Below are 25,878 nucleotides of genomic sequence, written 5' to 3' on the forward strand. Positions count from 1 at the left end.
GTTTGTCATAATAGACTACATATAGTTTTTGACCAACAAGTCAAGTTCAACTTGGTAGACTGTTGCTGCAAAGTATATTAAAGTATTCTTAGGGATCATAGCCACTCTAGCTAACCACTTGAGTATTCTTAATTCTAGTCACTCCTTTCTTAATGAGTATTCTTGGTCCTAGCCAATCTTAGCTTAATGTGTATTCTTTACTCCAACCACTCCCGGCTTAATAGAGTATTGTTGAATCCAACCACCCACTTCTAACTCAATGAGTATTCTTTAGGCTTTTAGCTACTCTTGGTTGACTCCGTGAAAGAGTACTCTTTCCCAAGTCATTCTTGGCTCGACAAAGTAATCCTTACCAAGCTACTCCTCTGAGTATTTTTTTGCCAAACAACCACTCTGGTCTAAGGTTTGAAGGTTAAGTGTTTAAATGATCAATATATCATTGGGTCTAATCACTAGGGAGGATTGTGATGGAAGAGGGCTAAACACCAACCCAAAGGAGAGCCAAACATCAAGACATATTGGGCCAACTACAAGGGTCATGGCTAAGAGGCTTGATGAGGATTGGAACACTACTACTGATGGCAGAGAAACTTACCTCTACATGTTCCAAGAGGTCCAAAATCAAGCGTAGCATAGTCTTTAAATTCTTGTCAAAGTAGCATAGGAATTTTCTTTGTAAAATTGTTTAAAAATTGTAATTAGGTTGAATATTGGCTTCTAAAAACCAACCTAAGTTAGATTAGGGTTTCTAGAAACACCTAATCTAACTAAGGCTGGTCATTTAGACCTAATGGCATCACATGAGACACACCTTGTCACACTTGTCATGTGAGCTACCATTAGGCACCAACTTTCAACTCATTAGGTTTTGAATTTCCCACCAATTTGTCTTGTCATTTCTGGTCCTCCTTAGCTATAAAAGGAGGAGCCTACCTCATGTTTTCAAAAGATTAATTCATTAGTGAAATGCTGCCAATTTTGTGCCATTCTCACTCTTTGCCTAAAACCTCTTAGGAATAGGCTCTTAATCTTCCAACCGTCATCCTCCAAGTGAGATGGCCTCACAACTCACTCTTCATACTTAGCATGCACCTTCAAGGAGTCCAGCTCTCTACGTGAGATCCTTGTTCCACCATCAATCCATGGAGCTTCCGCAAATTCACTCAAAAACCGCAAAGAAGAAGACACAAATCCATCAGATTGTGTTTGACAATGAATACAAGGTTTAGGTTTTCTGTCCTAGTTCAGATTTTCTTACACTCTAGGAAGGTGTTATGTATTTCGACAAATACAAATTGGATGTTCACTCTTTTAGGTGACTGAGTGAACACTTTTAGTGTTCTTCTAATGACCTATTCTGATCCATGGATATGGCATTTTCTTTGCTCTAAGTTCCTGGATCTCTTTTGATGTGATTCCACTAGCCATATAGAGAATGATTCTTGACATTCTTAGGAATCACCTTGATCTGGACATTATTTAGGCACTTTTCTTAGAGTTGGATCAATGTTCTAAGACAAGAACTCACCAAAAACTAGTACCAAATCCCAAACTCATTTGGATGTTCCACATATTGTCAAATTAAACCAAAAGAGATGGAGGAAAGGCAAAAATACTAATTAACAAAACAAAACAGTAAGGTACCGAATCAAAATGCTGGAATTGAAGAAGAAAAGATGAAGAACAGCCAAGAACACAAATGAACCATAGCTACACATTAACAAGCTAAAATTGCTGAACCAAAACAACTAGGAAACAAGCTAAGACAAGGAAATTAACAAGAGAAGAAAGGAAGGAGAAGAGAATGCTCATGAAGATGGAAGAAAGGTTGGATGATCACGCCACTAGAAGTATGGATGCTCCTAGATGAGTGTGCAAGCCGCCACTTGAGGAAACCATGATCCTTCAAGATAAGACTAGAGAAGAAGGCTCAAAAGCTCTCTAATGCTCACTCCAATTTTGAGTATAGTTTCTTTAGATAAATTCAAATCTGAAATTTACAAAGAGAGCACCTCTATTTATAACCTAAGGTGCTGAAATGTAAGCTACACAAATTCAAAAACTCCCTCCTAAAAAGCTTCTAGAATTGGCGCCTAAAACAATGCATGAGGAAGGTGTGATCCCTTCTCTCATTTTGGCACCTCCTTATTTACTCCTACAGCTATCTACTAACACACCCCCCCTAAGACTCCTAACTAAAGACTAAAAGATGCTTTAACAATAGAGGTTTCTAATGTTTCCCTCTAAGCACCTTCAACAATATTCTTTATTATTTAATACTTGGCCTTGCCCTTTATAGGATGGACTTGGGCTTGGGCTTGGGCTTGGGCTTTGGGCTTGGGCCTCTCTTTATTTTATGTCTTCTTTTAATTTTGAGAAGACTAGAAGGAAGAACTTCAAGTGTGATGGTGAATGGCCTCTTCCTTCATTAATAAAATCCTCCTTTACTTGATTCTCATCATCTTTTATGGAGCTTTGAAGATTGCTCAACATCTAGACATAATGCTCGTATAGTGCAATATTAATTTTCAACATTCTTCTTCTTGATGGTAGGTTTTATATAGGCACTGGAAGAAGATAGTTATTGAAAGACTTTTTATAGTCGTTGAACAACTTCAATTCTTCTGATGACTTTTCTTTGTCTGTCGAGCTTGAATATACTCATTGCATTTAATGCACTTCATCTTTACATAATGTCTTTGATAGCTGGCAATGCTCATCTCCCAAGGTAGCATAGCCTTTTGCACTAATTCACAATAAAAGTCGACATCGTACGTGACAGATATCTAGGTAAGAGTTGAAATGTTCTTTGTGTTAGGAAGTTGGTGAAGAAGACAACTTTAACTGTTTTCCCAAGAGATCATTTGATGTTGACTTTAGCTTTTACCTTTAATGGCAGATGAAGGCAGTGAATATTTCCTGCACACACATATACACAATCACACACTCATCCCCCCCTCCACACACACACATATTCACACGGTACAATGTTATTTGTATGTATCGTCTAATCCTATAAGCGTATGGTATGATCATATAAGGGCTTTGTCAAATGGAGACAACAATAATTTTCGTATAACATAAAATAAACAAATATATGTATTTAAGTAATATGATGTTAGCTTAGTATATGTATCATATGCTCATCTTATCTTATGTACGTCTTATGAGACGCAAGAGAATTTTTTTAATGTTTCATCTATTGGATACAATACTTGCATTTTTCATGATCTGTTGCTGAGCATTTAAAGTCTTATAGACAATGCATGATCATGTTTGAACCTGGGTGTTTTCAATATTTAATCAAGACCCTAGGGTTTGTTTAAGGTTTAGGCTACACACACATTACATTTTAATTGTTTTTCATCATAATTTAAGAAATAATAAAATAATTATTTTTTTATTTAAATATCTCAATAATAAGATAAAATAATAACACTTAATTCTTAAGTCATAAATATTTTTAGTATAGTTAATAATATTTTTAAAAATCTATAAAAACTAATTAAGTCAATTTTAATAAAATGATGAAATTATCCTTGATCAACAAAACTAATAAAACTATTTTGAAGACTCCAAATATTAAAAAAATTCAATGAGTTTATTTTTGTTAGAAATATTTATTTTAAAGTAAAATTTTATGTAAAAGCTGAGATAATTTGTCAAAGATTATAAATAATTAAAGTGAGATGAAGCTTGGGTTGTTTAAATGGAAAAGCTCATAAATGGAAAAGTTAACAATTCAAACTTCACTTCTTTAAAACCAGTATCTATCTAAAACTATTTTCTTGTTCCTTCTCTCTAGATTTCTAAGTTGATCTTCTTTAAAACCAGTATCTATCTAAAACTATTTTCTTGTTCCTTCTCTCTAGATTTCTAAGTTAATCGTTCATTCTTTTCAAGATCCAAACCTACCAAAGTGGAGCTACTAGAGAAGAGAAGGTATATGATCATAAATTTTTTTAGAGTAAGTTTCTTTTCGACCCTCTTTCCCTCGAATTATTTTCAAGAATAGTGGTTTTCATCCCTAGGTTGTGTGCTTGCATGTGTAGTCTGATAGGAAAAGATGAATCTCTACTAGTATAGACCACGATCATATCTTCAATTTGATTATCAAGGTTTTTTTATGGAAAGGTTGGAGGTTCCTATGTCAATCAAGTACTGTTGTTGTTTGGGAGTAACTAGATTTTCAGGTAAGGGAAACTATTATTACTTGCTTTTCAAAATGAGTTAGAGGTAAATGTTTACGTTGGTGAATGATTATTGAAATTTTATCCTTTAGTTGAGCTTGAACTTTGGAAGATGTGTAGAACATTTGAGTTTGGAAGAAATTTTGATGAATGTTAGATTGTATTATATAACAAATTATTTTAGGTGTGATAGGTTCATCTTGATATCTAATTGTTTTATTTAGGATTGTATAATTGAGTTTGGTCTTGTTAAATTTGATTTTCTTAATATGAATTTCGAAGTCATGTTTTAGGTAGTTGATGTTGTCTAGTTTGAGCAAGTAAGTGCGAGGAGAGTTAATTTACTTAGTTTTATTTCAATTAAATTTGTAATGTTGATGAAAGTTGAAGATTTGTTGATATTAATATTAGGTTGGGAGTTGAATTTGTATATGAATTATAATATTGCGTTATTAATTTGGGAATGACTATTTTTTTGTGAACTTGATTCTTCAACCTGGAAAATTTGATGTTGGATGACAATGTTTCTAGTAAAATGTTTTGGTTTTAATATGGTCTTAGTGGTAACTGTTTTGCTGTTGTTTACTTTTCACTTGAGTTTAGGTTGTTATGCTATATTGAAATTTATGTCAAATGTGTTAATTTTATTGTAGATTAAAGTGCCAATTTGAGATGTTTGAGGACTTCAGAACTTTGCAGAACTCATAATTTTCTATATAAATCTACTAAGCGACTTCCTCAACCACCCAACAAATTTGAGGCACTAAATAAGTGGGTTTTGTTGTAACTTATCACCTTAGCTTTCTTTGAGCTTGATTGGATGAGTGAAACTTTGTATAACTTATTATGTTTAACTGTTGATGTGGAATGATTTATGTTTTATTAGTTGATCTTTAAATAGTGATGCAATATAATGAAGAGAGCATGATATCTGATGTGAAAACTCTGTTAAATATTGGTTTATTTTTTTTTAAATATTTTTATATTCATATTTTTAAATTGTTGTGATGAAATTATGAGTATATTTTACATGTCTTTCTTTAACGCTTGCAGGTAGATAGTTTGTGAGAATTGACTGATGTTATGACCAAGTATTATTTAAATGATATATATGTATATATGTAAAAATGTAAGGTCACAAATCTAGGATGATATGTCAATCCTCGATTATTTGGTGTATTAAGTAAATCAACTTACAATGTAACATAAATCTCATTGCTTCACTACTAGTATAAGTCGCACACTAAGATATCGGTTGGTAAGAAGCTATGAGGGTTCTTGCATATTGTGACACGTGTATGTGGGTTAAGTTGTAATGAAATCATTGTTAGGGTCAAATTACAACACCCTAGGATTTTGATTAAGTGTTGAAAATAGTTAAGTGTAAAACATGGTCACACTTCGTTTGTAAGACGATTTGTTTAAACAACAAATCATGTAAGACACAATTGTTTCGTCTTATAGATAATACAACACTTTGCAATCTAATTTTTCATCTGACATATCATAAATACGTTCATATGATAAGCCCATAGAAGTAAGTTAACATCATACCTCATAAAAATATACATGCTTATTTTATGTTTTAGGAATGTCTGTGACTTCTGTTTGCCAAAGGGATCCATTAAAGATGCAAGCTAAAACATCAAGATCTCTTGGAGTTCGGACTAAAGTTGTTTTTCTTCTAAAATTCCTTAATACTAAACATTGAAAACTTTGGAAAGACTATCTGCTTCATACCACATGATTAGAAAAAACAAATAAAGACACATTATCCAAGAAGAAGTGATAAGCACATCCTGAAAATTTTATATAAAAGAATAATGGAGCATTTAATGGTTCATGGATTACATTTAATGAATCCTACTTAAACAAGCTCGTCATATGCAAAAGAACATCCAAAAAAGTTGAATTTCCTCAACAGTAAAAAAACAAATTCACAATGACCACTTCTCTCAGCCTATATAAAACAATTGTTGACTTATGTTTAGAAGGTATTTTATGGATTTAAAAATATCTTCCGAACTTTACAATTCAAAATATAAATCTAAAAAATCTTTCGAACTTGATCCTGCCTGTTGACCGAGACGCTGGAGCCTTGCCTCGTCAAATCTAGATCGACTTCTGCGCCGTGTTAGCCTCCGTCCTTCGCCGCGATCCACCTCAAGAACCTGCAAAAGACAGAACGGCGTCGCTGCAGCCGATCACGCTCCTACACCCAAGTCAGCGACTGAACCACCAATTACTAAGAGAAAACTCAAGAACTCTAAGGAACCGTGCAAAATTCTCTCTCAGCGTACTCAAAACTCGCAAGCGTAAAGAAGTAATCTGAACGTGCGTACCTCAGAAGTTCGTTAGAATCTCTTATATACCTGCGCACTTTCTCTCTCCAGACAGTTACACATTTGGACACGTGGCTCGCATCCAGCTGTACACGTGTCACCATCTGGAGCATCCTTGACTTGGGCGCCACTTCTTACTCTTCAGGTTTTTCGGCTAAGTTACTCATGCATGACACAACTCAGTGCATAGCTGCCTTGGAGCGTGATCTCTTCTAAGTGGCGAGATCGGGTACCTTCGTATACACCTTCCCTGTGGTCTCGCCGGCCGCCTTCACGATCTACTTTACTTGCTTCACCGTGTATGTTCAGGTAAGCTGTCTCCCGAGCTCATCCTCTAGCCAGCTGGGAAATAACTATCTGACTTCATCTTCGGCGATGTCCCTGTTTCGGCGATCTCTAATCACTTGGTCGCCTGGGTTCACATCTGGCGACTTCATCTCAAACCCGGTGACCGCCGGTTTAGGTATGCTAGAGATCGGAGCACGCCAACTTAATGACTGTCGACTACACGAGCCTCCCGACTTCCTTCCCTTCTGCCAGCCAGGTGTCCCGTTCAACACGCCTATATAATAGCTCGATGCCACGTCATCACTTCCGACTACCAGGGCGGTACAGAACTCTACAATTCGAAATATAAAATTATATTTTGAATTGTACAGTTCACAAGGTATTTTTGAATTCAGAAAATACCTTTCAAATTCTACAATTCGAAATATAATTTCGTATTCTAAATTGTAGTGTCCAGATATATTTTCTGGATTTGAAAATATCTTTCAAACTCTATGATTTTCTGGTTTGGATAAGTTTTTTATTATAAAAATTTTAAATAGTTTTTACAAAACAAAATTATAAAATATTTTTTCATAAAAAATTATTAAATATTTTATGATAAAAAATATTAAATAGAGAAACTATTAACTATTATTCATAATTTTAAAATTTTCTCTTATATATAAATTATGTTATACCTAAGGTTTATTAAAGATAAATGTTAGATAAATAAATAATATTTTTTTTCATAAATAAGTTATATATATTTATTCTTTATTTTTATTAGATCTCTCCAAAATTTTATTTTCTCTAAATTCTTTCTATGTTTAGAGAATAATTAGGATTCTATTGTGTTGTTAGAATATAATACTAAGAAGGTAATACAATACTAAGGAGGTAGTAAAGTAAGGATCAGATTTGGTTGATCATATCCATGATTTTGATAAGTAGTTTGTTTCGTACTAAGATTTCAACTTTTTTTTTCTTGAGGTGTTTCATAAATGAGAGATTATGTTAGTGTAAAGTTTGATATTTGGAGATTGTTACTAAGTGGATAGGATTTTAAAAAGAGAAAAAAAAAAAGAAGAAATAGTTGATAGTAAGCACACTACCTCAAATGTAAATGAAGTTAATTATTAGATTTACTCAATAGAAAATTAATTATATAGGGATAATAATAAATTGGGAAATTAGACATATTATGATAATGCATTAATTAACTAGCGTAAAATGGAAGAACCTAATATGAGAAACACCCACAAATAACGATGTTTCTAAACATTATTGTTGATGTTTGACCAATGATATTTTAGAAAACTTATTAACTTTAATATGAAAGTTGCATTTAAAATAGTTGTCGTATCTCCAATTTGTACTTTGAGCGCATTTCTTCATTCATCTCTTTTGTAAACGTCGTTACAACTCTATTATTACTTTCACATATTGCATTTGTCATCAACTTTAAATTTGTATCACATATACAACAATGATTCTCACTATGAATTGTCACTGCAGGTTGCATATACAATAATAATTTACAAAAGAATAATAATTGTAGGTAATATAAATGACAATGGTTTGAGCTGTCGTAAAAATTCTCAATTTTCAACAACGATTTAATCAATAATGGTTATAGAATCGTTGTTATAATGCACTTTAAATTGTAGTTAAAGAATTATTTTCCAATGGTGATTTTGTGTGATATTGTGAGTAATTCAAAAGCAAGAATTCATCTCGTATGTTGTAAAGCTTGTAAAACCTATAATATGTTCAACAAAGAAGTTTTGTATAAAAAATGTATGTTTTGTTATCTATTGAGCTTTCTGATCTAATATCAATCAAGTGATGACATACCACTGAAGAAACATCCAAGAGATAAGTCACGATTACATGTATCACTCATTATTGCTCAAGTGATAGGGTGTGCAACTTAGGTAATAGTTTGTAGCTTTAAGAGTGTTGGAGCTGAAGCTTGTGCTAAATTGTATTTGTTGAATCCAACCTTCATGAAGAAAAGAAAACTTTGTTTTTTTTTTGTGTGTGTCATCTATTTGTATTATTTCTTCTTGATGTTAAAGTGATATTTTATATGTTACTAAAAAAAGTGGTTATAACTTATTTTGGTAAAGAAATTTTAACTAGTTAAAATGGTAGTTAAATTTGTTAACTGTTCTTAGCTGAAGTTCTTTTGAACTACAATAAGTACTTTAATAGGTTAAATTGTCGAGTTAATAAATTAAAATTAGTTAGAACTTTAAGTAGTTTTGGTAAAGTGATTTCAATTTGTTCAACTGATTTTCTAATAGATTGAAATCATTTATTCTCTCAAAAGGATTTATCAGTTTGTTTTAACATGTTGAAACTATAATTCAATCTGTGTATTTCACTAATAACTGAAATCAACATATTATTTTGAAGTTTTAATTTGTTAAACGTAATAGATACTTCTATATAACTTTCATTCTGAAAACATTTTAGAATTGAATGAAATTTTGATTTTTTTTAGAGAAAGAACTTTTTCAAAGATTATAATCATGAGATTGAGAGTTGTGTTCTTGTGTTCAAGAAGAGTTCACCTGATTTAATTTTTGGTTTAAATGTAATGAGCTGAATTAGGTGATATTTTTCCTGTATTATGTTTTTTTGGGTAGATTGTAAGTTGTTTGGCTAAATAAGGTGTTCAGTGTAGGTTTTGTAATAGGGTTTTGCAGAATTGTAGTGAACCAGTTCTTGTAGGATGCAAGAATTTGGTTCTTGATCCTCTAGTAATGTGTTATTGGAATGTAAAGTGTGAGCATATATGGTGTAGCTAAGCAACTGGATGTAGCTTTTGATAAAAAGTGAACCATTATAAAATTATCATGTCTTTCTCTCTTTCTTGATCTTTTAATTCTTGCCTTAATTCGTTGTTTGTTATAATCTTAGTAGATCAATATGTTAAATGGTTAACCCTGAAACTTTTAATATGCTGATTCAGTGAAGTGAGTTTTTCAAAAAAAGTAAAATTTCTAAATCTGTGAAAACTTTTCAAAGCTCAATTCACCCTCTTCTTCTTGAACTTTGCCATGTTATTTCTTACAAAGAGAGAAAGACTAGGATGAATGATGAGAGTAATTTCATTCACACTTTAAAGCTTTAATAATACATTTTTAGACTTTAATCATGACTAAATCTAGTATTTTAATTGAGATTCATCTAATTGGAATTATTTTGGTCTCAACTGTTATTTATGTTAATCTTGTGTTTTAGTCGCAGTAGACGATCTAATTTTTCTCATGGAAATGTCTAACCAGATGATCTGATAGAACTGCAGTCTACTCACACAAAATTCCAAGTTGCTTCTTCGAATGAAAACGGGAAACAAAATCTGAAATAAAGAATTAGAGAATTAAATATGAAAATATCTCAGAAAAAGAATTGGGATCAAATCTTCAGCAGGGATATTCTGTTGAATTTCTGAAATTGAAAATCCCTTGTTAAGCACAAAAAAATAGAACAAATATCATTCAAAGATATTGTTCAAGAGAAAATCTTTTTCAAATATCTCTCGCAACAACACTATGTTTAATTATAATGAATGCACAAATCTGAACAAAGTTTGAAAAAAAAATATTTGAAAGAGAAAGCGAAAATCAAATATGGAATTGATCTGGAAATAAGATATTTGCTTGATAATTTGAAACAGAGAAAGGAAAAACTTAGTAATTGTAAGACAATATCCTAAGGCAGATTCTGATTTCGATTTTGAGCAAAGAAAATAGGATTATAAAAGGAACGTTAGGGTCACATTTTTGGGCATCACGTTCCATAGCCGCACAACACACTCTAACCTTAGTTTTATTTCCTTTTTGTATTTTTCTTTTTTTCTTTTGCCTCCATATGAAAGACTAAAACCTTTTGAATTGATTCACTTGTGATTTCTCATTGAATTTCTGTTAAATAGAGTTTTGTTCTTCAATTTTCTGTAGCACATTATAATTTATTTTTTATAAAGTTTTTGTCAAAGGAATTGTTTTTGAACGCTTTTTTAGAATTCAACTCTTTTATTTAATTAGATTTCTTGGTTAGTTCCTTTACTTCTACTCAATCACTTGTTCGCTTAGTTTGAGTGGTAGAAGATAAACATATGACAAGTGTATACACTTGAAACTAGTGAGATACTAAATACATTAGTAAATGCTTGTTTTGCAAATAAGATTTGGTTGAATTTGATTGACATTTAATTGATTAAGTTTGACATCTGTGTGAGAGATAAAGGATTATAATCTTAGGATAAACCATTCCCTTTACTTTATTGTTATTGCTAATTTTTATTGCTTGCAGATAGGTTCTGAACATTGTTTCACTATATTCACTATTGAATTCGTTAGGAGTCAACTTGGTGTTAGAGAGTCTATCATTGCGATAGATAGTCTACACTGAAATCTTTTTAATTTGACTGCTAAACTAAAACTATCAATGACTCTCTCTCTTTCGAAATAAATGATGTTTAAGTGACACTATTATTGCTTAAACATTAAGTCTTAGTGGTGGTACATGAGTTTCTGAAACATATGAGATCATGCAACTATGTGTTGACACTTGAATAATTACACAATAGCACAAACACTAATCAAATGTAGAAAATTACAATATTCCATTGAGATATGGTTAAAAAATTTCTACATCTTAGTTGAAAGTGATTGAGTTGTAATTTGTTGTGTATGTGTGTTGCATTGCTAGTGTTGTTCCTGCCGGTTGACCAGATTGTGGTTAGTTGGTTGCTGCGACTCGCGTATCAAAGACTCCCTCGTTCTTGACTCCAGATCTTCACCCTGCACTGCCGTGAGTACATGAAACACAGAAGAACAAAGGGCACTCTAGCGGCCGTTTGCACTCCGACGCCCAAGTCAGTAGGCAGAAAACACCATGTACCTCCGTATCGGAACACCGTAACTGCGATGTTCTAAAGGCATGTAACTGTATTCTAACGAACTTCTCTGACTTAAGCGCAACTCCATGTGGAAGGCCTTACGACGCTGTAACCCAACTTAGGGAAATCCCAGCGTGTAAGTCTTCCTTCCTCGAAGTGCATCCGGCGCAAGGAGTGACTACCTGAGTGCTAACTCATGCGCCCCAGCCTCTAGTCACTCGCCTTGGGTGTGTATCAGCCTTCCTCTCATACCATGCACGTGGATTACCCCTGGGGCGTGGCCCTCTCCCGGGTCGTATCTGTCCTAGGGATTACCCCTACACCTCATGCATGAGTACTTCACGAGTCAGGTTACTCCCTACTGGTACTAGGAATATGGCCTTTAAGCCACCCGGGGCCCAAGGCCCACACCTGGCGACGCCCATACCTGGCGACGCCCATGCATGGCGATGCTCAAAGTGGTCAACACACTAACTTTCCTCCTTGGAGCCCCTTGGTGGGTTCCACCGTATGTTTGACTTTGGTCAACGCCCGAGGACGGGTCGGTACAAGTGTTATATGATTACCATATGTATATGTATCTTATATTGTGTGATGATTCAATTTAAATTAACTTCCTTGCTATATTATTAGGTGATACCTAGTACGAGAGTAAATAATGTTGTGAGAAAGCAACTATAAAATGATAATGATATATTATAATTGAGCATTGGTGAAAGATTAAATGAGCGCATGAAGTTGTTCCAGTGCATAACTCAATTGAAGCATTATAGGTATGATTGAACTGTGCAATTTTTGTTTTCCGATTTTCATGTTTGGTGAATGAATTTTCTGGTGCAATTCATACATGTGTGGTAGCTGATTTAGCATTATTTTAAATATGTGATTTGAAGCATTTGATGGAAGGATTGAAATAGATTGATGTCACTTGAATTTGGTTTGAAGTAGATAATGTGTTTAAGAAATTGCTTTAAAGAAAAAAAATTGTTGATTGACCTCTGCTGATAGTTCGTAGTGGCACAATTTTAATTTTCAGATTTTAGAACTACTGAAACAACAATTAGAGGTCTTGTTATTTGCCTTGATTAAATTGCTAAAATTCTGATGCACAAATTCTTAGGGAACCAACAGATTATGTGTCTTTGTAATTGCTTATGAAAGTGATGTGCAGTAATTGGAGGTGATTCACTAGTTTTCTAGTTTTGGTTCCAAATAGTATTTTTGGCATTTTTCATTAGCTCAGTCTTGATTTTTACAACATGGTTTGCCCAGGCACTTCCAATCATCAAGTCAGTTGTTCAAAGAGCCATATTTCGTGAACGACATATGGGAGCATCTTTACTGCTTTTGCACTTTCATGCCTGCTTTGTTAGTATGAGTTGCATGCACACGTTGTAATCCTTTCATGCATGCTATAATCCTTAGTTCATATCACTAATCCATATTGGTTTTCTATACTTTCTCACGTTGAAAGTTAAACATCTCCAACAAAAAATTTACAATATGAAGCATTGCAGATACTCCAATAATGATCTGATAGCATGTGTGTGTCTTGCAAATGATACTCTTATCCAACCTTGCATCCAATTATATACTATGAAATTTAGTCGATGTGGGATCTCCAACACACCTCCTCATGACGAGAGTAATAGATCGTGCATGCGACAACATATTATGGGTGCAGGTGACACGATATGTCCAACAAACACTCACTAGGATAGACTCAAAATAGCTCTAATACCACATTAAGAAATGGACTTTAAACCTAACTCAATCCCAAAAAACCGGCTTATGAGGTGAGGTTTTCACCCACTTATATACTATGGAATGCTGTAATCTCTAGTCGATGTGGGATCTCCAACAATTATAATTTATATATTCTAAATATCTATTTCTTAAAATTTAAGTTTCATGAATAAACACCTATTATGTCTAAACTACTAGTATTATGGAATTATAATGAAGAAAATGTATAGTTGAGGATACGATGTTCCCTCTCTACACAAAACTAATAACAAGGACATTAGTGACGTAATAGCATCTTGAACTGTATTACTTAATGGTTCCTTGACTTAAAGAAATTGTGTTAGTTAATGATTTTTTGACTTGAAGAACCGAAATCTTGAAAAATTTCACTTGAGAGATAATGTGACATGTGACAAGAGGTGTTAAAGATGAACATTTTGTACAAGAGGTGTTAAAGATGAACATTTTGTACAAGAGATGAATGTTTAACATTAAAAAATTATTATTCAGTATCAACCACCATAAAAAATATACAATTTTAAGTCACTTCAAATTCGTTGAAGTTTCTTTCACCGGAATAAAATTGGGAGGCACAGTGGAAATCACAACATATTTTTATGTGAAGCTATGTATAAGTTGCTTCCATCAGAAATGTCAATGCACTGTTGGAATTGTATTTTAGAATTCATTTATCAAAAAATTCTTTTACTTGCTCCTCTTATTTAAGATATATATGGTTGAGAGACGATTTAAATCACTTAGCTAGATTGCTTTTTTGATATGCTTGAAGTTTTTAAAATGTTTGTAGTATTGATTGGAAATGACCTTTTTGCTGACTTTCTAAATTGATCATTGGTTGTTTTGTTTGGTTGAGAGAAAAAGAAAATAACTTTAAAAATTACTTCTCTGACCCTTGCTAACTCTTGTTTTCCTTGTTTCAGGCTGACTTGATTGATCCAACTGTGATGGGAACTCTTAATATTCTCAAATCATGTGCAAAATCACTATCTGTGAAACGAGTTGTCTTCACCTCTTCTATAGCTGTAGTGGTATATAATGAAAGACCTAAAACTCCTAAATTAGTAGCTTATGAGACATTGTTTTCAGATCCACATGTTTGTAGGGAATTAAAGGTTTGGAATATTTTTTGCTAAAATTTATTTAGGTGGAATTAAAGGTGTTTTTGAAGTGGTTTGATCAAAGCTGGGATTTGAACGATATGTTCTTTTCATCTAAAACAACATTTATGTATAAATACGAACAACATAAATGTGTGTTTGCTAATCATGAATGTAAGACATGTTAATATTAATTCCAAAGGGTGGGGGATATTTACACTCCATACGTTCACTACAAAAAGAAATTAATTTTAACGAGGTTATATTTGGTGTTACCAGCTGTTTTAACCCTTGTTAAGTGCGTTACCCGCAATTTGTTTTTCCCTTAGAAGATCCAGCATTGCTAAGTGATTACCGACAGTTTCTATGAACTCTAGAAAAATAATCACTTTCCGACGGTTTTGAAACCCCCGCTATTCCCGACGGTTTGAAAACCTCCACTATCCTCGATGGTTTGAAAACCCCCGCTATTTCCGACGGTTTGAAACTCCCATTATTCCCGACGGTTTGAAAATCCCCGCTATTCCCATCAATTTGAAAACCCCCCACTACTTCTAGGAGGTGTATATATAAAAAAGTAGGTGATAAATAGTAAAAATGTTAAACCAGAATAGTCCAACGATTTTCTCAGACCCTTGTTCTTCTTCTACCACCTAACATTAATACATTACTATCCTTCAACTTTTTTATTATTTACTTTTCAAGGTTTCATAATACTATATAGATATAATTTCGTATTAATACCAAATAATTATATTGATATAAGAAATACATATTACTTACTAAATTATTCATCTTATTCATTAAGATTTATTTAGTAACAAGTGTTAGAATAATGAACATAAAAATTTATGTTTGATTCTTATTATAAATAAATAAATTTATTATATTGATAATTTTTATCAAACAAAATTTATGAAAATAAACAAAGTTGTCATTTAAAAAAATTTAAATAATGTTTTCTTTTTTAGCTAATGAAGATTTACTTATATCTAAAAGGAACCTATTTTACATTGATATTCTTTTTTAACTATGAATACAAGTATGTGTATTTGTGTGTCTAAGGAGTTGCACTCAATTAATATTAGTCTAGGAAAGGAAATAGTTTTTACTAAAAGGTTTGTTTGGATAAATTTTTTTATACAAGAGAAAAAAATAAAATGAAAAAATGCAATAGGATTTTTAATAAGCTAAGATTACCTTACGCAAAAATAAAATAAAATAAAATTGGACAAGTTAATATAAAAACAAAAAACTTGAGAAGTTTATTCAAATAAACCACATATGGATGATATGTAGAACTTACAACCACAATTACAATATCTATATCATAACAAATTATGAAACTTTAAAAGTCTATTCATAAAGATAAAATTTCCAAACCAAAAAAAGAACATATGATAAACTCTTAACCCCTCACAATTTTAAATGCATCTAGTGCAGCTCCTGTGTTTGAAAGAATTAATAATCCTCCCAGCTCAAGAAATGCCTACAAGACAATGAATCTTTTTAAGAACAAACCAAAAGTTGAAGCTAGATCAAGAATATTAGTCTGATTATCAATTTCTCTTTTGGCAACACCAAAGGAATCAATTCAAAATCTATTAAATTTTAATTAATGAAATTATATACCAAAAAATGAAGAACTGCATCATAAAAAAGAAAGAGCTAACAACAATATTAATTAAAAAAAAAACAAAAAAAGCAAATGACATTTTTTATTCAAATATATCTAGTCTCATATTTAGAAGAAAAAAAATACTAAATACCTACAATTAAAATAAACAATATAACTGTTCTACAACACAATAATCATCTAGAGTTTAATCCTTAATTTAATAGAGTTAAATATTAACAAATCAAAAAATATATCTTAAATTAACTTTCCTTACATCACAGAGTATTTTTCAAAGGGATTATCTTTTAAGAAAAAAATTTAAAACAAAGACACCTAGATATAAAAAAAAATAAAAAATTAAACCATTTGAAAACAAACAAAGAAAAGAGGACTTAGATTTTAAATAAAACATAAAACCCATCTTGATAAAGAAATTATTTAATTATTATAATTCTCCTTTTCATGACTTCAAAAAAGAAGCAAATTGTGCATGGACCTCAAATTGGGAGGGACTGAACTGTAGAGTATTTAATACATCAAAAGAAAATTACAAATACAAATTCTTAAAGAATACATACAAATATACAACTGTAAGGAGCAATACCTGTGTGTTGCAGCACCACCGACAAACAATTCCAGAGCCCATTTTGAAACCTTCAAGCAATTTCTGTTAACCAAAATGTGATTGTTAACAGGATTATGCAATCGCTAATCCCGTGAGGATAAGACGTTGGATTAACAAAATGATTATCATCAGCAAGGAGTGATATAACAATACAACCTGATAAATACATATAAATGAAAGGGTGTAGGTAGTAACATTAACTCTTACTAGATTTGGAATTTGATGCTTTTCTGGGGAGTTCAACTTTACTTACAGTGACCTAGTAATAACAGTTTATTAGAATTAAGCCAGACAAAAAATATTTAGTTCAAAACAGTTCACCCACAACCATATTATCCTAACTCAAGAGTGACAAATGATAAAGGTAGAGATACAAACTTCTTTTTCATCTTCAACAAGTTTTTCTTATGGGGTAGAACAGCCACAAAAGCATTCTTATAAGTATTTGAACGGCTCATCCTTTTTTACGACCTTAATAACAGTTGGAGGCATATGAGTTTAGAGAGAGAGACAGAAGAACACATAACAATTATCAAAGAAACTATCAATTCATGGAATCTATGAGTTTGAGACCATAACTACATAAACCACCGGCTAAATGAAAAATACATGAAACTACATGTTATGTTAGAGCCAAGATGGCTTAGCTTCTAATTCAAGGGAAACGTCGTTTCCACTCCAATCTTCCAAACCTCACGTGACTTCTATTTCCATTCTTTTATATAATATACTTTTATTTACTTTCTATACATTACAATTATAATCTTGCTTTTCACATTTTTTATAATTCTCAATTTCCCTCATTTTATCGAACTTGGAAGATTAAAACACGGGAAAAATTCACAAATTATAAAATTATAAGATCCAAAATCATCATTTTTAAATATAAAGATTAATATTAATTGTGACTTGAAATAGAAAAGTATCTGTTTGAAATTACAACTTGACACAGTATTCAATTGAGTTTCTGATATTTCCTACACTATCCAACAGAGGTCTAAGCAGATCTGTGGAAATTTGTTCATTTTCTTGTAAGATCAAGGTCAGGAAGAAACAGGCAAAGACATATTGTCAAGCTCTAACCCTAAAAATCTCAATAAATGCTGAAATATTTCAATGACCAGATCATTACATTCAAGGTTCAGCATGACCAAACATATAATATGACCTTATGGACATTATCAAGTATGGTAATAGTTTTCTCATAGCCACGGCCAGATAAGTGAGAAAACTTCAACAACCATTTATAATATAAACTACATTATCTTCCAAAATCCATTATTAACAAAAAAGAAAAAACAATCCCCTAACATAACCCGTTAACACTGGTTCTTCATCAATGGAGAATGTGAACCTTCAAACATATAATAACTATTCTAATTAACTCATAAAAAAATAATAACAATCTTTGTTTCATTCCGTAAAACAAATGCGAACCAATTTTCCTCAAATAAAACCCTCATGAACATTAACAGATACAAGTCAAGCAAATACGCAGTTATAGAAAACTCATTAAATTGATAACTTCAGAAAATTTATTCTTGTGAAACATACGGGGAATTGCATGGGGAGAGACTTGAGTTTGATTTTTGAACGGGAATCATCGAAAGGTGGAGTTTTGGGAGCTCGACGAACCAACATCGTAGCTAACCAAATTCACCAGCAATATCATCATAAGACTCTTATCGAAAACCCTCACATTCTCGTTGTGTCCCTTCACACTCTTACTGGCATGCAACACTGCCACTCTTTTCTTCCCGAGATCGATGCAGCAACAATTTCCTGCAATGGAAGCCAAACCTGAAGGATTGCAGTAGTGAAGCTGAGCCAAATTCAGGTACGTGTTCCCGGAGATTCGTGAACACCTCCTCCCCTTAACACTCTGAGTCTTCTCCTTCGGATACACCTTTCCCATTCTCTTGCTCCCACACTCAACCGAACCTAAAAATAAAGGAAAGAAAATTAAAAAACAAAGATTAAGAAGATGAAGAAGAAGAGAAAGAGGAGAAAGAGATGGTTTCTATAGGATGATAGTGAAAATCGAAGGTGAAACAAAGAGGGAAAGAAGAGAATGGGGCTGCAGGAGACGAAAATAATGCTTACAGTTGGATCAAACTGAACACCTAGATTGACATAATAATATAAGGGTAAAAAAGGGTCATGGGCCTTACAAAAACCTTTCAATAATAAAAACATACTAATAATAAAATGGCAGACATTTTCTAAGGACACATGAGTCTATCCTATTATAAAGTCCTTCATCCAGTTGGGCTGTCTTTTTGGTCTTGTGCTTGTGTATGGGCCCAGTCTAACATTACTATCCGCGCCACTAGACACTTTGTCCTCAAAGTGGGATCTTGGAATTAGTTGGGCTGTTGTGGGTTCTCGTGGGTTTGGATATGGGGTGAGGTGTATGTAATCTGGCGCGGGGGTGCAGGAATTGGATGGGCCATTAAGGGTGAGTTGGGTTGGGTATTGGTTGTTGAGTCATTAGGGTTTGTAGGGAGTGGTGCTGGGGTTTTAGGGTTTTGAGGGGGTGGCGCCGTTTGAGGTGCTTTAGAATTAGGGTTTGTATTGCGTGGAGTGCTAGCGTTGGGCTCGAGGTGTGGGGAAGCTGCACCAGCAGTGAGTGGGACGCGCGGCTCGAGGTGTGGGGAAGCTGCACCATCAGTGAGTGGGACACGCGGCACACTCTTGTTGGCTCCGTCAGGAAACGCGTTCAGCCCATTAATGGGCGTGGGAAGGGTTTGTTGGTGCGTGTGGGGCTCGAGGCGTGGGAAAACCGCGTCACCAGTGAGTGGGACACGTGGCGCGCTGTTGTTGATTCTATCAGAACGCGTGTTGAGGTGATTATGAGGCGTGGAGATGGCTTGTTGGTGGGGCGCGTGAGCGTGAGGCTCGATGCCAGCTAAGTCGGTGTGATTTGTGAGTGTAACACATGGCGTGTTGTCATTGGGTTCCTGATACGGTGAGTTCAGAGCGTTCTGATTTGGGTTGGGAGATGAGTTAAGTGGTGTTGGAAGTGCCAAGTTCTTGGATTTGGTAGAAAGACCCTGGTGTTCTCCCACAGGTCCTTTGAAAGGTCTGAGCAGCGAAACGTGAAAAACCGGGTGAACCCGCGCCGACGGTGGCAGTTGAAGCTCATATGCGACGGCACCGATGCGGCGTAGTATCTGGTATGGGCCTGAATAACGCGGGCCAAGCTTTTGGTGTGTTCGCCGTTCCAATGAGTGTTGCCGGTAGGGTTGGAGTCGTACCCACACCCATTCTCCTGGTTTGAAACTACGATCTGTGCGGTGGCGATTAGCTTGGTCACACATGCGCTGGCGTGTGCGACGCAAGTGCTCCTTAAGGTCGTGGAGGATGACGGTGTGTGCCGACAGTGTCTCGTGGATGGAGGTTCCAACGTTTGGGACGCTTAAGAAATCAACTACTATGGGTGGTTGTCGACCGTACAACGCATGGAACGGGGAGGTTCCAATAGCCGAGTGGTACGTTGTATTATGCCAAAGTTCTGCCAAGTGAAGATATTTGTACCACTTGTTTGGTTGGTTTCCCACAAAACATCTCAGGTAGGCCTCTAAGCCGCGGTTCAATACCTCTGTTTGACCGTCCGTTTGGGGATGGTATGACGAGCTAAATTTTAACGTTGTTCCTTGTGCTTTGAACAGGTGCTGCCAGAAAGTGCTAACAAACAAGGGGTCGCGATCTGAGACAATGGTTTTTGGTAGTCCGTGGAGGCGACAAATTTCTACTGAGAAACGTTTGGCTAGTTGCTGGGCCGTGAAGTGTGTGGGCAGAGCGATGAAATGCGCATATTTTGTGAGTCTGTCGCACAATATCCAAATGACCGAGTGTCCGGATGAGACTGGAAGGTGAGTAATAAAATCCATTGATATGTCCTCCCATACTTGTTTGGGAATTGGTAATGGTTGCAGTAAACCCTGAGTTTTGGTTGGCATATACTTATTTTTTTGGCATGTGGAGCATTGTTGGACAAAACGATGGACGTCTCTGGTCCATTTCGGCCAATAGAATGAAGCGGCTATGCGCTTGAGAGTTGGTTTGATGCTGGAATGGCCGCCATAAGGGGAAGCATGGAACTCTGTCATAATGCGCTGGCGGAAATCAGATGATGCTGGCACGAATATCTGATGGTGAAAAAACAGTAAACCGTGGCTAGTGGAGAACAAGCTTGGCTGTTGTTGACTGCTTGTGCACGCCTGGACCACTCCCTGACCTTCTGTGGTGGCAAAAAAAGTTTGGAGTTCTTGAATAAGCTGCGGAATTGGTGACGACACTGCAAGCAGTATGGTAGAGGAATCATGACCTTGCCTTGAAAGGGCATCAGCCACAGCATTTTCCTTCCCAGGTCGGTAAATAATTTGAAAATCATATCCCTGCAATTTAGCAGTCCATTTCTGTTGTTCTGGGGTCTGAATGGTTTGGGAGAGGAGGGTGTTTAGGCTCTTTTGATCTGTTATGATTCTGAAATGTTGTCCTATGAGGTATTGACGCCATTTTTTTACTGACTCTGTTATGGCATACATCTCTCGGACATATACGGAGGAAGCTTGGAGCTTGGGATTCATCTTTTTGCTGAAAAAAGCTAATGGTTGCCCAGATTGGCTGAGGACGGCTCCTATGGCCACTGCAGAGGCATCTGTTTCGACCACAAATGGCAGCTTAAAATCTGGAAGGTGTAATGTAGGCATTGTCTTCATGTGTAATTTTAATTTTTCGAATGCTTGCTGCACGAGCTCAGTCCATGAAAATTTGTGGTGTTGTAATAAGTCGGTGAGAGGAGCGGCGAGAGTGGCGTAGTGCTTTATGAATTTCCTGTAAAATCCGGTGAGGCCGAGGAACCCCCGTAATTCCGTGAGTGATCGTGGCTGCGGCCAGTCGTGTATGGCTTTGACTTTCTCTGGGTCTGGTTGGACTCCTTGTGCAGAAATAATGTGACCCAAGTAACTAACTTCCGCGGTTGCGAAACTGCACTTTGAAAGCTTGGCAAAAAATTGCTGAGTGTGTAGCACTTCCAATATAGTTTGTAGGTGAGCAATATGATCCTGCAAACTTGGACTATAAATCAAAATATCATCAAAAAAAACTAAGACAAACCGGCGGAGGTATGGTCTGAGAAGATCATTCATGGCTGCCTGAAAAGTAGAAGGAGCGTTAGTTAAACCAAATGGCATCACTAAGAATTCATAGTGGCCATCTATAGTGCGAAACGCTGTTTTGTGAGTGTCTTCTGGGAGAAGCAGTATTTGGTGGTACCCTGAGTGTAGGTCTATTTTAGTAAAAACAGTAGCTGAGCCTAACTCATCGAGCAGTTCATCAATGGTGGGAATGGGGAAGTGGTCACGAATGGTGGCTGCATTTAAGGCTCTGTAATCCACACAGAAACGCCATGTTCCATCTTTTTTTTTTATTAAGAGCACCGGTGAGGAGAATGGGCTTGTACTAGGTTGAATAATGCCCTCTTGCAGCATTTCTGATATCAGTGTTGTAATAACTTCCTTGTGGTGATGTGGGTACCGGTATGGTTTCACTTTGATTGGTGGGGTATGAGGTAAAAGGGGAATATGGTGGTCATGTGGTCTCTGTGGAGGTAACCCTCTTGGTTTTTGAAAAATACCTTGGTATTCCTGAAGGAGGGATTGGATGGGTGAGGGTAGGTGAGATAACGGGGATGTGGGATTATTAATGGTAGTGGCTAAGGTTGTATGGGGGCAGTGTTGGGTGTCCACCGATAGAAGGTGTAAAGAGGCAATAGAGTTATTGGATAGATAGTGGCAAAATTGGTGATAAGTGGTAGCTGATGGGTTGGGTGAGTGGGGGGCTTGCAATGTAATATGTTGGTTGTTGTGGGTAAATTGTATGCTGGGGATTGAGAAATCTGCTTGGATGGACCCTAACGTGCTCAACCATTCCACGCCCAAAACAACATCCGCACCTTCAATCGGAAGAAGGTAAAAGGGAATAGTGAAGGTAGAGTTCTGGAGGGATATGTCCACCAATGGACAAATACCCTGGCACTTAATGAACGCCCCATTTCCAACCATTACCGAAAGGGGTGGGCTAGGGGATATGGCTAGGTTTAAGTGGTGGGCAATACGTGGTTGAAGAATGTTGTGGGAGCTTCCCGAGTCAATGAGGACAGTAACAGGGAGGTGATGAATTAGACCTGTGAATTTGAGGGTTTTTGGGGAAATAGTACCAGATATGGCTTGAGGTGAAAGGTGGAAGTGAATAGTGTTGGCGTGGTCATGTGTTGGGGGAAATCTCCTCGTTGGGTTCAGCTAGGAGTTCTGGGTCATCTAAAAGGAGCAAAAATCGAGAGGAAGTGCATTTATGGCCAGGGAAGAATTTTTCATCACAGTTGTAGCATAACCCTAGGGCTCGTCTCTCTTGCATTTGTGAGGAGGATAAACGTTTGATGGGCATATGGGCTGGGGGTGTGCTGGTTCTGTTAGCGAATGAGGGAGTGGGGTTAGGGTGGTGATAGGTAGGTGCTGGAAATCGAATTTGTTTAGGTTTAGAATCTCTGAGTTTGTCTTCAATAAGCTTAGCTAGACCTATGGCTTGGGCAATAGAATATGGGTTCAATATAGTAAGTTCTCTGCGGATTTCAACATTCAGACCAGAAATGAAACAATTAAGTATAGTTTCAGGAGTGAGACCCACCACACAATTGCATAAGCGTTCAAACCTGCCTTGGTATTCAGTGACCGACGTGGTTTGCTGGAGTTTGAACAACTCCACTTGATGATTGATATAGGTGGAGGGGCCAAAACGAAGCTCCAAAGCCCTTGTGAAGGAGTGCCAATCTGTGAGTAGGTGGTTATTGTGCAGCCATTTAAACCATGAGAGAGCGTCTCCCTGCATATGAAACCCCACCATAGGAATGCGTTGGTCCAACGGTATTTGATAGAAGGAGAAATATTGGTCCGCTTGAAAAAGCCAATCTAGTGGATTTGTACCGTCAAAGAAGGATAGGTTGAGTGTGGGTGGTCGTATGGAAGGGGTGTTGGGTGGTTGCTGGTTTGAGTGATTGGAATGAGGGCTACTTTGCTGGTTCATGTGTGGAATTTTAGCCTCCGTTGGAGTCAATAGAGCAACCTGATCCAGGATGGACGTGAATGTAGAGTGAAGGTGGTCATTTTGAGCCTCTAAGGTAGATTGTCTGCTAGTGTGTTCGGCCAGTTGGCTTTGGATGTTGGTGAGATTTGTTTGGATGTTGGCTAAGGCCTCGTTCAGATCTGTTGATGGAGGTTGGGGAGCCATGGTAGGAGCAATGAAAGCACCAAATTGTTAGGCTTCGCTACTGTTAATCTAAAACTAGGGTTACCAAAAACTTCTCTGCCTTCTTTTTTCTATTGCTTAGTCCCCTATAAGGGTAAAAAAGGGCCATGGGCCTTACAAAAACCTTTCAATAATAAAAACATACTAATAATAAAATGGCAGACATTTTCTAAGGACACATGAGTCTATCCTATTATAAAGTCCTTCATCCAGTTGGGCTGTCTTTTTGGTCTTGTGCTTGTGTATGGGCCCAGTCTAACAGTTGCACATTAGGTTAAAAATAAAGAGACCCCAAGAGGAAGGTGAAAGAAAAGAGATTAATATTTTACTTTGGCTCATTACCAGAGGTTTGAAAAATAACCTCTACAAAGTGTGTGTGCCTTTAACAGAGGTTTTGATAACATCTATTATCATTATTCTTTACTAGATGTTACACTGACGTCCACTAATAAACCCCATTACTTTTCCAAAGAGAGTAAAAATCACTTTTCAATAATACTGAAGTGTATGTCTTTCCTAAATGTTACAATAACATGGCCTGAAACAGTCTTGCATTGTTATATTAACTTAAATTTTATCTTATCTGTTCCTCAAAAAAGTAATGTGCATGGCTCAAATTATAGGATTTGTGATGGATCAGTTCTGCTGGATGACACCCCAAATTAGGGGAGAAGACTACACTACCAAACATGGCTCTATTAGAGGTTTGGAGGTGGTTGATGATATCAAAGCAGCGGTTGACAAAGCTTTCAAACGTCCTGTGGTATCATGTGCAGATATCTTGCTGCTCGTGATTCTGTTTTCATTGTGAGTGTCGACACTAGTCATACTGATCTTAATTCTATTCTCACCTTTTGGAACAAATAAATTATGAAAGAGCTAGAAAGTGAATTAGATTGGTAATGTAATAAAAAGAAAGAATGGACTTGACCTTTAAGATCTCGTAGCTCTTTCTGGTGCACACGCCATTGGATTTGCACAATGCTACCTATAGGAACAGGATCTACAATGACACCAACATAGACCCCTACTTTGCATCTTCTTTGCAGAGCACATGCCCTAAAAGTGGTGGAGATAGTAATCTGGCACCGTTGGATCGTGTCACTCCCTCAAGAGTTGACACTTCATAGTACACTGGTTTGCTAACTCAAAAGGGTCTCCTTCATTCTGATCAAGAGCTCTTCAAAAAAGATGGCAGTGAAAGTGACTCTTTGGTGAAGCTGTACAACAGTAATCCTTTTGCTTTTGCAAGAGATTTCAAAGCTTCCATAATCATGATGGGGTAACATGAAGCCTCTTACTGGGAATGCTTGAGAGATCAGAGTCAATTGTAGAAGAGTCAACTAATCCTTCCAATTTTAACTTTCGAGGTTAATGTGCTATCATACTCTCCTTTTTTTCAATTCTATTTACCTTAGATATGTTTACAGAATTAATCATCTCATCATGTTTTAATTAGGGTCATTATTCTGCATGCTCTTCATTATCTCCATACTTTAAAAAGTAAAAAAGGATTTTTGTTACAGATAGTTCCATTCTAAGTGTAATAAAATTTGCAAGATTCTAATAGAAAGACTCGAACTCTTAGTTGGTCTGCCACGGTATTCAAATGACAATTTTGTTCATCATTTTTCGGATATTTATGTGAATCTTGATGCTGCTTGCAGATTTCAATAAGTTAGTACGAACAGTTCATTCAGAAAGTTTATCTTTTCAAAGAATGTTTTTTAATTTAATTTGTATAAAGGT

The 25,878-nt window shown here is 35.6% G+C and overlaps 1 long non-coding RNA gene and 1 pseudogene across 2 annotated transcripts; one reads left to right on the top strand and one right to left on the bottom strand.

Annotated features, from left to right (window-relative positions):
• Window positions 1–424: 424 nt before the first annotated feature.
• Window positions 425–25,476, top strand: LOC137833344 (peroxidase RIP1-like; annotated as a pseudogene).
• On the bottom strand, window positions 15,830–18,933 carry LOC137833033 (uncharacterized). Of its 2 annotated transcripts, XR_011084654.2 has the most exons (4): window positions 18,376–18,933; window positions 17,029–17,080; window positions 16,801–16,863; window positions 15,830–16,067 (listed from the first exon to the last, which is right to left on the bottom strand). It is a non-coding gene; the product is annotated as an uncharacterized LOC137833033 (long non-coding RNA). The 2 variants fall into 2 exon arrangements; XR_011084653.2 differs by lacking the exon at window positions 17,029–17,080 and having other exon boundaries at window positions 18,376–18,913.
• Window positions 25,477–25,878: the final 402 nt, after the last annotated feature.

The sequence above is a fragment of the Phaseolus vulgaris genome, chromosome 6, assembly GCF_051622355.1.
Source record: "Phaseolus vulgaris cultivar YP4 chromosome 6, ASM5162235v1, whole genome shotgun sequence".
Taxonomy (NCBI): domain Eukaryota; kingdom Viridiplantae; phylum Streptophyta; class Magnoliopsida; order Fabales; family Fabaceae; genus Phaseolus; species Phaseolus vulgaris.